General features: G+C 35.9%; 1 long non-coding RNA gene across 1 annotated transcript in view; it reads right to left on the reverse strand.

Moving 5' to 3' along the window:
• The window catches only part of LOC107311652 (uncharacterized), a 63,066-nt gene that overhangs the window by 5,893 nt on the left and 44,425 nt on the right, over window positions 1-12,748 (reverse strand). The window contains exon 2 of the long non-coding RNA XR_001554178.3: window positions 947-1,036. This is a non-coding gene — a long non-coding RNA (uncharacterized LOC107311652). The remainder of the gene's footprint in view (window positions 1-946; window positions 1,037-12,748) is intronic.

The raw sequence follows: 12,748 nt of genomic DNA on the forward strand, positions 1-12,748 counted from the left end.
CATCCTCATTAGGAAGATCTCTTCTAAGTTGTGTAAGGTACAGATATGGACTTCTGCTGATAAAAAAGATATGCTAAAAACAAGAAAGCATACCTTATCTGTGGCATTGTAGCTGCTGCTGAAGCTACTAATACTGACCTCTGCACTCAAAAAATCTTCCATGGTGTCTGGATTTGGCACATGGACTGAGGAAGACCGTATCTGAGAATTTTGGGACCAGGTCTTCAGACAGACAGGACTAGTGGACTCCACTTACTTTTGAAGTTTTATTCCCTTTTTCCTTAGAAACTGCCCTCATGACCCCATGTGTTGTGTCTACTATCCTAATCTGAGTTACAGCAACCATAACTACTGCCAGCTCTGTTTCTTTCCCACAAATCACGTTGTGTTATGAATTAATGTATTTAAGAGTAACAAAATCTTAATCCAGATATCATTTCTCCTTTTTGCTGCCAACATACATGGTAAACTAGAAGTTGATAGCAGCATATACCTCTGTTTTCTGTCCTTTGTTGTGTTGTTCTCTAACTTTCAAAGGGAGTCCATGCTTTGGTTCTTCAAAATCAACTGTTCTGCCTTCTATTTTATTTACTTTTTGTGTAATTTTTACTGACTTAGGTATTATAGCCTTACAACTGCTTTGTGACAGAGAAAACTTCAGAAGGCAAAATTGAAAAGCTGATAGCCATTTCTTTCTCTTTTCTAGAGCATGATTATGCCAGTAGTAACAATTATTTGCACTTTCCCATATGTAGGTTTGTGTTCAAAGATCCTTAATACCTCACATAGAAAAATAAAACTTTTTCCCATTACAACTGGTCATACACTCTATTTCTCCCAATTTCTTTGTATGAATTATTTTTTTTTTAGTCAGTTATCTTTCAAGAAAGACTAAGACAGAAAGTAAATTAAAGATTAGGCAGTTTTTCTTTTGTTCCCCACTTACCTGTGGCATGTTTTCCAACAGCTCTTCTTGAAATTCCCCCATTAATTTCTCCCATTCCAAGCTGTAGACACTATTTTCTTTGTAAACAATCTGTGAATACAGACTTTAATTAGTGAAGAGTATTCGCTAAGGGAGGATTTTATGGAAAACACTCCCAGGCCCTCCAGATCTCTTCACCTTTAAGTGAAGCTGAAAAATACTGATGGAATGAAAGTGGGAGAGTAAATTTCTTGAAGTGTCTCAAATCATGTTATTTACAGCAGAGGAGTATATATGTTAGGACCAAGTAGAGTGGCGTGGAGATTATCTCCTCATTTTTTATGGCACTGAATCATTAGTATGGTACTCATCATTTTCAGCCCCTCTGGACATCTTATGATATGAAAAGGGTAAAAGTAATTTTACTTGAAAATGTGAAACATATTATACCAAAATTTGGATACACTCATTCCTATTGGCACAAATGGAAATTATGTGAAAAAGTAATGGAGTTAAGTTTCCTGCCGGGGACCATTCACTGGCCTGAAACTTTAGCTCACCATGCATGTTTACTTGCATTATAATGAAGTATTCCCCAGTACGCTATTTGGAGTTTCAATTCATTTGCTTTATTACTGAGTACTGTCTTGTACTTTGTGTTTCACATACTGTATTTGCATTGTACAGATGCATTGCAATCCTCCCCAAAATGTAAGAGAAAACATGGCATGTGGAAGTACAGACTGTGCGGCTTCCCAGTGGGGGGGAAAGCCTCTTCTCAGCACAATGCACAGTGGAGTTAGAAAAGCCAACACTGAAATATTGCATCAGTTTCCCTCAGTTTCTCTTTTTCCGAATGAAAAGTCCATACTTGAAGACTGACAGCCTTTGTCTATACTGCTTTGTGATCACAGAATTGTAGAATCGTAGAATAGCCTGGGTTGAAAAGAACCATGATGATCACCTAGTTTCAAACCCCTTGTCACAGGCAAGGTCACCAACCACTAGACCAAGCTGTCCAGAGCTACATCCAGCCTGGACTTGAACGCCTCCAGGGATGGGGCATCCACAACCTCCTTGGGCAACCATTTCCAGTGCTTCACCACCCTCTGTGAGAAAAACTTCCTCCTAGTATCTAACCTAAGCCTCCCCTGTCTGAGTTTAAAACCATTCCATCTTGTCCTATTACTATCCATCTTGTAAACAGACATTGTCCCTCCTGTTTATATGTTCCCTTCAAGTACTGAAAGGCTGCAATGAGGTCTCCCTGGAGCCTTCTCCAAGATAGACAAGCCCAGTTCCCTCAACATTTCTTCATAGGAGAGGTGCTCCAGCCCACTGATCATCTTAGTGGTCCTCCCTCTGGACTCGTTCCAAGAGCTCCACGTCCTTCTTGTACTGGGGGCTCCAGGCCTGGACACAGTACTCCAGATGGTGCCTCATAAGAGCTGAGTAGAAGGGGACAATCACCTCCCCCTCCCTGCTGGTCACCCCCTTTTTAATGCAGCTCAGAACACAGTTGGCCTTCCAGGCTGAAAGCTCACACTGCTGGCTCATGTCCAGCTTCTTGTCTACCAGGACCCCCAAGTCCTTCTCTGCAGGGCTGCTCTCAAGGGGTTCTTGGCCCAGTTTGTATAAACACCTGGGATTGCCTCAGCCCAAGTGCAACACCCTGCACTTGGTCTTGCTGAATTTTAGGTTCACATGGGCCCATCTCTCCAGCCTGTCTAGGCCCTCTGAATGGCTCCCCTTCCTTTCAGTGTATCGATTGCACCACTCAGCTTGGTTTCATCTGCAAACTTGCTGAGGGTGTGCTCGATGCCATCATGAATGTCATTGACAAAGATGTTGAAGAGCATCTATTACAAGACTGACCCCTGTTGGACACCACTTGTGACCAGCCTCCACACTGACACAGAACCATCAATCACAACCCTCTGGTTGCGTCCAGCCAACCAGTTCTTAATCCACCAAACAGTCCATCCTGATGCTTATTATCTGGATAGTTCCTGAGTAGAGATGAACAAATGTGTTGTGGCAAATAACAGAAATAACACAGGTAATCAAAACTTTATATTTCCATCCACCTATGCTTCAGACATTTGCCCTTTTTATTCTCCTTCTGTAGAATTACAAATTTCAGAGTGGAAACACTGTTAGTAGGTGAGAACATCCCACTTTCTTCATGCATTGAAGAAATGCAATTATTTCATTCATCCTTCAGGCTGGGAGCCTCTCTTTATTTTGGTACCCCCAACACCTTCTGACATCACAACTAAGATATATTTTTCTGTTCAAACAACCTGCAAGCCAGCACAGAATTTCTTAGATAAACAGCTCTATGCATACTAATGAAAATGTTTGCCAGGAGGTAAGGCTATAAAACTCAGAATCTCCCATAGCTGAAAAAAAAATGGAAATAAATAAATAAATAAATAAATGGGGGAAGAAAAGAAAAAAAAGAAAAAGAAAAAAAGAAGAAAAGAAAAAAGTCAAAACATTCTCCTTAGGGCAGCAAGAACAATTTATGTTACCAAAGAAAGCTCCATGAAAACCCTGAACATTATTTCACAGAGAGTCATAATTTGTTAAAAATGATGGATGCAAAATAATGTTGAAAACAATGCAGAACCTGTTTTGGTATTTTCAGGTACAGGTTGCATTCAAGTACAGCAGTGTTATTCCTCTTACTAAGAGATTAATTTACGTGTGACATAAATTATGCTTTACAGTAATTTTTGTCCATCTCTGCTCTTGCTTTCCTGTCTCACTGTCCTATGAGATCTATCGCTGTAGCTGGACACTTGTTGAAAATGGATGAAGAATGCCACAGAGTTCACTTAGGCTAACAAATGGTGAGCTTAATGTTGGAATAACTGCTAGAACTCAAGAGCATCTAAGTTATACTTGTGTTCTATTTCTGTGTTCTTACCATAAACATGTCTAGCATCAGGAAGCTGACAGAGATCTATATTGGAAGACTATCCCCTGACAGCAGGTAGTCCCCTTTTTTTTCTTCTTTTTGATGGATTATTTTTATTAAAGTGACAGTTTGTATTGGAAACTTATAAATAAGTTAATAAATAAGTATTCATAAGTTAAGGTTGTTTCTTTGAAACAAGCAAGATCTCCCTGGTAATGACTGAATAGTGTGGCAAGATAAATAGCAGATCTTTCATTTTGATACTCTTTGCCATAGTGATTATAAGCTGAAAAGTCATCAGTTAGTTGAGAGAAAATACAGTTTGTCCTTTGTAAAAGAAATGTATGTCAGGAAACAGAAAGGAAGATGGGGGTGGGAGCTGTTTTTGAGACATATGTGAACCGAATGCTGTCAAATAACATTCATCTTTAACCAATCTCTCCTTCAATAAAACAAAATATAATTCTAATTATAATAATTAATAAATAAAGATATAAGGATAACCAAGCAAAAATATCATTGCTTTTTTTTAAAGACCAGATGGATATAACCCTATTAAGAATAAAACATGAAAAATAAAGTCTGAAACAATAAATGAAAAAATAAGAAGTGTATTACAGTTGGAATGTCTTCTTGTATTACTCAATAATTATTCTGTTGTATCTTTTACAGTTGCTTAATGTTATTTCAAAACTGAAAATGAAAACACTGGTTTCTTTTTCTTTTAAGAATTTCAGAATAACATTCTAAAGTCCTGTAAGAAAACTCACTCTAGATACATTTCCACCAATTCACTAGTTAGAAGTTCACTTGTGAAAATTCCTTTGAGAGGAGTAGGTTCACTGTAACCAGATAACAGACCCTCCCATCACATCAGCTTAGCTTTTGTTCCCATTCATGGATGCAAGGGAAGAGCTCAAGGAGTCTGACTGGCTAGATGCCCCGGAGAGATAGTACTGCTCAGCACTGAGTTTTTAAAGGTAGTTTGTGGATGGGAGATGAATCAGAGAGAAACATAATCGCAGAACAGAGTAACACACATAAAAGTCCTTGCATTGTATGCATTCAAATCTCAAAAGACAGCTGAGCACAGTACATGAAAAGAACTTATGTGCTCAAACATTTCTGCTTTTTCAACTTAATGAATTGTTCTAATATAAAATCGTTTCTGTCTGGTGAACAGAAGACTACTTTCACTGAACCAGCAAAAATGGAGAAGACAAAATAAAGGAGAAAAAAAAAAAACCAAAACAAAACATCAGCAACCATACTACAAAGTCTTTTGTCAGATTAGTAGATTGCCTAGTTTAGTTTAGATTCTAACATGTGTAGACAATTTCCTTGCTCCCATAAAGATGAAGGAAACAAGTTTTACTGTCAATAAATAGCCACATTTCCTGGTTGGAGACCAGGACACAACAACTTCTGAAGGTAGTTTCACTCACAGTGCAAAATAAGTTTTGCAGAAGAAAATAATATTCTAGCATTTCTGTCATTATGGAGGTTTTTATTGTAAAGTATTGACAACAAAAATACTGTTTAGATTTATTCTACTAGTCTGAGACTTAGATGACACTTAAATCATTATTTTTGCTTGTCAACACTCTTACAATGATAAAATCATAGAATGATAGAATCACAAGGTTGGAAAGGACCTACAAGATCATCTAATCTAGCTGTCCTCCCTTTACCATACCTACAGAAAACCACTAAGCCATATCTCCTAGCTCCCTATCCAGATGCCTCTTGAACACTGCCATGGACAGCAACTCCACCACCTCCCTGGGCAGCCATTCCAGGGCCTGACCACTCTGAGAGAAAAAGTTCTTTCTTATGTCCAGTCTAAACCTCATCTGATACAACTTGTCGCCATTTCCTTGGATCCTGTTTGTTGCCTGGGAGAAGAGGCCAAGCTCCTCCTCATCACAGCCTCTCTTCAGGAAGTTGTAGAGTGCAGTGAGGTCTCCCCTGAGCCTCTCGAAATATTGTCTTTGTTTTCTTATGGGTCTGTTCTTCATGAGAACAGAATAGATTTTGAAAATCTGGTCACCTGGGGGCAGAAATATACTTATTGTTTAAGGGAAAATATTTTCTTTTTTCTTTTTCATTGATAACAGACATTAATTATCATGAGGCAATGTAGCTAGATCCTTTGGCATCAAATCACTAAGGAATGATCAAGTTGACTTCTGACTTTATGTAGAAGTAGTCACTGGGGAGGGGAACAAATTGTAAGTACTGATCACCTATACGGTATTTATGTGAACTTAAAACTCCTAAAATCAAGATAACCTGCCAAAAGCAGCCAAAACTGAAACAATGTGCACAGACAAGTGGGTCACAGCTGTACTCCCCGGTATAGGATAGAGGAAATCTGTTTTAAAATCAGCAACAAACATCACAACCCCAGAAGCCAGCTACTCTCAGATGAGGTCATTGTCCTGCATCATCAGGTAACAGCTGCTTTGTGAGAGGACTGCTGAACCATCTAGGCTGACCTTGAAGTGATATTAAGAAACAGAGTGGCAGTGATATTAAGAAACAGAAAGGACAACAGTGTCTGGAGAATATAGCATCATGTTGCAGTAACAAACAGTCTGTTCTTCCAAGCAATCAGTTTCCAGCTGAGGATAATATTAGGACTGTGAGACAGAAGCTGAAATAGAGAATAAATATGCTTTAGTTATACGTTCCCATGTGTTGGAAGTAAACCAGTTTTTCTGAGAGTACAGGATTTCATTCAGCTCTATATTTCAGAGACTCCTGAGCATTCAAAGTTCTTATGATACGATATCTTTCTGATTAAAAGCAGGATGAACATAGCTCTTCTTCAGTACTGCTAGGCTAAGAAACTTACTTAAACTTGGAAGTTACCCTTCATTGATTACATGAGGAAGTACAGAATGATTCAGTGTGAAATGAAGTGAAATAAGATAAAGGCTTCATTAACACTGACCAAAGAGCATGCCCCTATATTTGCCCCCAGGAAAAAATAAAATAAAATAAAATAAAATAAAATAAAATAAAATAAAATAAAATAAAATAAAATAAAATAAAATAAAATATAAAATAAATAAGTGTGGTTGTACTCTTGAACATTTTTTTACATTTTTTACAGATTTACCAGAATGGACTTTTACTGGGGTACCTGTTCAGCCTTACAGAATTCATAGCTAAGGGCAATACTGATTACAGAGCAAGAGACTCTGTGGATAACATAGATCCAGATGATCTAAAACTAAAGTAGATTAACTATTGTTTGCATTGAAAACACAGCAGAGCATGAAAATTTGCCCTCATTTTGTATGCCACCATCCAGCTTCACAAAAGCAAACTTCATTTATAGCACCTTTGTATAGGATAGGGTCAGTAAGGATAGTTAACCACAGAGAAAGTCTTGGATTGACGTGCTACTGTTTCACCTGCAATAGCAAAAATAACCTCCACATAAGATTCCACTTCATATTAAACACTGTGATCCCTGGAAGTCCTATGCTGACTTAGATGCTACTATCTCCATGTTTTTCTTAAGCAAAATTTGCTGCTCAACATCAATTTATTGAAAAAATATGGAGAATGACACACATATTCATGGGAATACTATATAACCCCATCCCCATCATAATTTATCAAGGTCAATTACCATTCTCAACATAAAATATGCATGTTATTATCACAACAGTTTGGAAATAAATGCTAACCCATGGAAATGCAGTAAATCATTTCTTAAAGAAATAATACAGCATATTGTTTGTATGATACAAATCTTTTAATAGAATTATAACCTAGTCCATATGTATTTTAGCACAGTGTTTGTGTAACTCCGTAATCCTAAGTGTAATATTCTGTATCATGTTTACTTTTGACTTACTGGGCTCACAATCTAATATTAAACACCTTTTGGGTCCAATTATCTTCTAAGATAAAACAACATTATTTGCTAGAGAAAAGTATTCCATATTCCCGGGAGGACCTTAACAGCTTCCTGGCTTAAACTCAAAATCAAGATGAACAACAAAGAAAAAATCATTTTTTTCAGTGATCATTTTTTTTCTGAGGGGACTAGCATCATAAGAGACAGTTTCTAGTATGGAAAACAAACACCTTGAATAAAGTTGCCCACAAAATCCCAGGCACAGGACTCACAGTTCTTTACAAAATGCAAGAGGCTGACTAAATCCTTGATTTGACATCTCAATCATTATTTTCCCCAGATCATCTCAGCAACAGGAAACTATCACTGCAAAAAATTTCAAAGTTCTCAAGGAACAGTCTGACACCTCCACCCCAGCTTCTGCCACATCCAAAAAAAATATTTGAGAAGTATTTTAGCAATCAAGCAGAAAAGTTCTATAAATTAATAAAAATCTTTCCCTAAGATATTTTTTTCCTGTGTCTCAGACAGGCCCAGACTGCATCTGCAGACTTAGGGGAAGTAGAAAGTGTTTCTGTACAAAAGTGCTTGCTTTAATAAGGCTCTGGAAGTAGCAGAGCACATTCTTATAAACACTATTGAATGGCTGGCAGAATTGATTATTTGGTCCTGCTAAGCACTTAAAAAAGCATAACTAAAGATTTTGAATAGCTCTTGAATGAACCTACAACTTCAATGAACACTAAAGTGATGACAAAGAAATCTGTGGTGCATTGTCCTTTCCAGCTTTTGGCAACTTGTCTATTTCTGCTTGCCTTGAACACAATGTAACAGGCAGAGAAATATTTTGAGAAGTGCTCATAACAATCTGACTTGAATAATTACAGTGACTGGATACTTCTTTTCATCTCTTGATGACAAAAGAGATGATAACACCTTCCATAATTTATAATAGAAGTACAATATGTTAGGTGAAGGGTACATCCAGTCAAGTGTCTTGAGCCACAAAGCGGCACACCTACTTTCTTGATACTTCCCATTCCAATATCTTTATAAACCCACTCAAGTTTCCTCCTTTCCATCCAGAGGAAATCCATCAGACATTTTAGAGGAGCCATTTCATGCCTTTAATCACCTTAAACGGCCATGTTCTTATCACTTTTACTATTATACTACTCTTGAGATGATGGGATGAGAACTGTACAGATCATGTGAGATAATGTCACATCTAAAACTTTATCATGGTAGTGTCTTTGATTATATTTTTCATTATTGCCTTTTTAATCTTTTATTTTTTTACTACTGTGTGAGAAATTGAAGATTCCAATGAAGTTTTATTGGAGTGTTAAAGGCTATATTGATATCTACTATCTAATTTGCATAATTTACATTCATTTAGATGTGTTTGAGTTGAGTTTTTTGTTTGTTTGTTTGTTAAATTGTTAAATTCATTTCTTGCTTTGTTCATTTCCCTTCCTTATTTTATCTTTCTGAAAGCTTTCTGTCACATTTTTGCAGTGTTCATTATCATTGAAAAATCTGTCACCACAGTGTGTGATTGGCCTTTCAAGATTTTTGATGCACTGTTATTTGGCTGTAATCCCACACACAGACCCTTGTAGCACAAAATTGTAACCTGCAATGAGGATACTGTTTATTATTTTATTTTACATATTTTTATTTCCAGTTCATAACAAGGTATTATTGTATTTAGTTTTTTTGAGGATCCTTCCTCCTACAACATGTATTTACCTTCTTAGAGTGATTTTTATGAGTGGTATAACACTTTTGGAAAGCCAAATTATATCAGATGGATGTTATTTTGTCTTCATGCTGGGTGATTCCTGGGGTATCAGATAGCAAAATCTTTTGTCCTCATGTTTGTTAATTCTTTCCAAGAACTGTACTGTATTGTACTAGCTTTGTGAGGAATGGCCTCCATTCACACGAGCAAAGCTGATTGTTCCCTGGTAAAAATGTATTTATCAATTTGCCTAGCAACTCCGTCATTTAGTATGCTTTTTATCACTGTCATATGTAAGTCCAGTGTCTGAACATCAGGCTCAAGATAAATTTAAGCATCTTGTTACACAGTACATTACTTATTCATTTATTTCTTTCTGGCACATGTGAATAAATAACACCAGATCCTTACAACATCAAACAGTTTATTTTGTCTATCTTGTTCTACAGCGTCTTCTGCTCTTTGTTTTGAGGCAGAGCAGCAAATATGTCTCCTATAAAGACTGCAAATGGTGAACACAAAGGGAAAAAGAAGAAAAATAATTTTAAAAAATTATTTTTTTATCTGATACAGCCTCATCTTCTATAAGTGTTTCCTTATTCTAATAGACAGTATCCTACAGATTCCTTAGGAGGTTTCCTGCTCATGATGATGTGTTTGAACTCAAATTTACTTATCGCTTCTGTGCATTTTTTCAAGTTTTTCCTAAAAATGTTATCTATTTTGTATTGTCTCTGTATTTTTTTTTTCATTTTACATACATAAGACTATGTCATCTTTATTTACTCTTCACGCTCTTTTTTTTGTCATATGATCTCAACTTGGCCTTCTTGAGGTCATTCTCTTACTTATGGTAACTTGCTGTAATGTTTTCTTATGCTTCCCCTTAAAGTTTTGTAAGAAGCAGGTTACCCTGTAAGGCATCAGTGTTATATGTTCAAAATTTCAACATCGGCTGCAGGTATCTCCTCCTTGTTACTGTTCCTTGCAACTTACTTTCAGTACAACTTCTTATTTTCAAGTTTTCTTTTTTTGTTTGTTTGTACAGCTAAATATTATGGCAGTTCATTTCTTGGTTATGTGTGCTATACCTGTTTATATATGATGTTAATACTATGTTACATACATGGTATGTATCCATAAGCAAATATAATGTGTCATGTACTTGTTAACTAGACTGTAAGCTTTTATTTTATAATTTTATATTAGCTTACTATTTAGTGGGGGAAAAAAAAAAAAAAAAAAAACACTACAGAAAACTAAGAGATATAAGAACCAGTCTTAACAGAAGGTGAAAATCAATATATTACTTCATTGCTACCACATGGAACATGAGCAGCTATGACTAAATCTTAAGACAAAATATTCTGTGCTTCAAGGACTAGGCTGTCTCTGCATACAATACAATTAGTTGCATAATTATTAGGAGAAGTTTTTTTAAAGACTTGGGGATGGAGAGAGGTACTGAGCTTCCTTGACATCATAACTCTGAAATGAGATCTGGGGAAAAGGCTGTCTTCAGACAAGAGAAGGCAAAGCTGGTGCAACTCCCTGAAATCTAAAACAAATAGAAAGGGTGGTGTATAGAAAGATCTGTAAACAAGTTTGGAAATGGATACTCTGTAAATCAAATTACCAGAAAATGTTTTTGGTAAAGGAACTAGAGCTCACATGCACAAAGGGCATGGAAGTCTACACAAAGGTAAACCTGAGAAGTGAGGACACAAGTCTGTGGGAAGCCTCCAGGGCTTGGAAGGCTGGAGAGGAAAAGCACCCATGTGGAAAAGGCATGAGTGCTTCATACACACAGATAGCTTGACATATGGTTTTTATATATAACATAAGGCATGTGTATGGACTGTAATTAAAGGAAACCACTCTTATGAGTCAATATATGATCTCACATAAGTTTAATATGTAAAACATATGCTATTTTGGTATATATATCACTTGCATATAACTGACATTTTTGTGGTGCATCATGGGCAAGCATAACAGGAGACATTTGGATGACTGTGGATGCAAGGGGAAGGGCTTTTTAAGCCAAGAGAAGATAATATCCTGATGGTGTACACAACTTTAACAGTAACGAAAATGGCAGAAGAAATATCATTGAAAAAGATTAGTCTTAGTAAGACCATGGAGTGGAAAAAGAAGGAGGTTTAGGCATTACTTCTGTTTCTTATCTTGGAGGACAAAAGCTTATAGTGAGAAATAAGACATCACATAGAAAAAAAAATTCTATGACGAAGGAAAAGTAGCATAAAGAAAATACAAGAAAATATGGGCAAAATAAAAGAATTTTATAAAATGTAGCAGAAAAAAAATGGAAAAAATAAAAATACAGAGGAATGAAAGCAATAGAAATTTTGAAAACGGAAAGAAAAATAAAATGAAGATAACAAATAAGGAATGCAGAAAAAGAAACAAAAGGCATTTGATTATTTTATTGATCGCAATTAAATGCATCAATAATGGTTGAAAAATACAACATCATTTTCTCTGTACTAACAAAGTAATATTAGACTTTTTTTCCTTAGCTTTTGTCGCATTGGGTCTCCTCCGGATGTTGAGATTATACATCATTAGGATCCATTCGGATGAAAGGCACTATGTAAATTTAAACTTATTAGCATAGTAATTGTGACATTTTCTCAAATGCATCATGATTCAGTCTAATTTATTTGTTATTTGAAATGATTTGCCAACTAATTTCTGTAATTCTTGGTCTGCAGCTCATTTATATTTTATTGTGTAGAACTGAAATTCATAATCCATACTATTTTGGCTGAAGAAATAATCACATGGTGACTTTTTGTTTGCTGATTGGAAGACCACGACTCTTAGAATATACATTTTGTTCCATATATTTTCTTGATTATCAACTTAAAAACTGTTTATAACTAGTAGTCTATATTTTACAAATAAAACTAGAAAATGTTTTACAAATAAATCTAGAAAACAGTCTTAGCAGGAAACTCTTTAAGAGTAGATACTGATAGAAAAAGAATAAAATAGATATACATACAGTGTAAAAAAAAAATCATTTGAAATTGCAAATGAGTGTTCACAGTATGTTTCTTCAAGCACTAGCTAGTTCTGGAAACAATCATGGCCTAAGTCACACCCAGAAACATGTGCTTACATTCTATTTAATCCAGATCTAAAATTCTCACTAATTTATGGGTGAAAATTGAGTTGCTAACACTCTTAATGAGCTTGTTTTACAAAAAATAGGAACATCTTATTGTTCTTCTAAAGAGAACAAGTTAATAGGTCCTA

The sequence above is a fragment of the Coturnix japonica genome, chromosome 3 (assembly GCF_054131305.1).
Source record: "Coturnix japonica strain WE chromosome 3, WE-NBRP24, whole genome shotgun sequence".
Classification (NCBI taxonomy): Eukaryota; Metazoa; Chordata; class Aves; order Galliformes; family Phasianidae; genus Coturnix; species Coturnix japonica.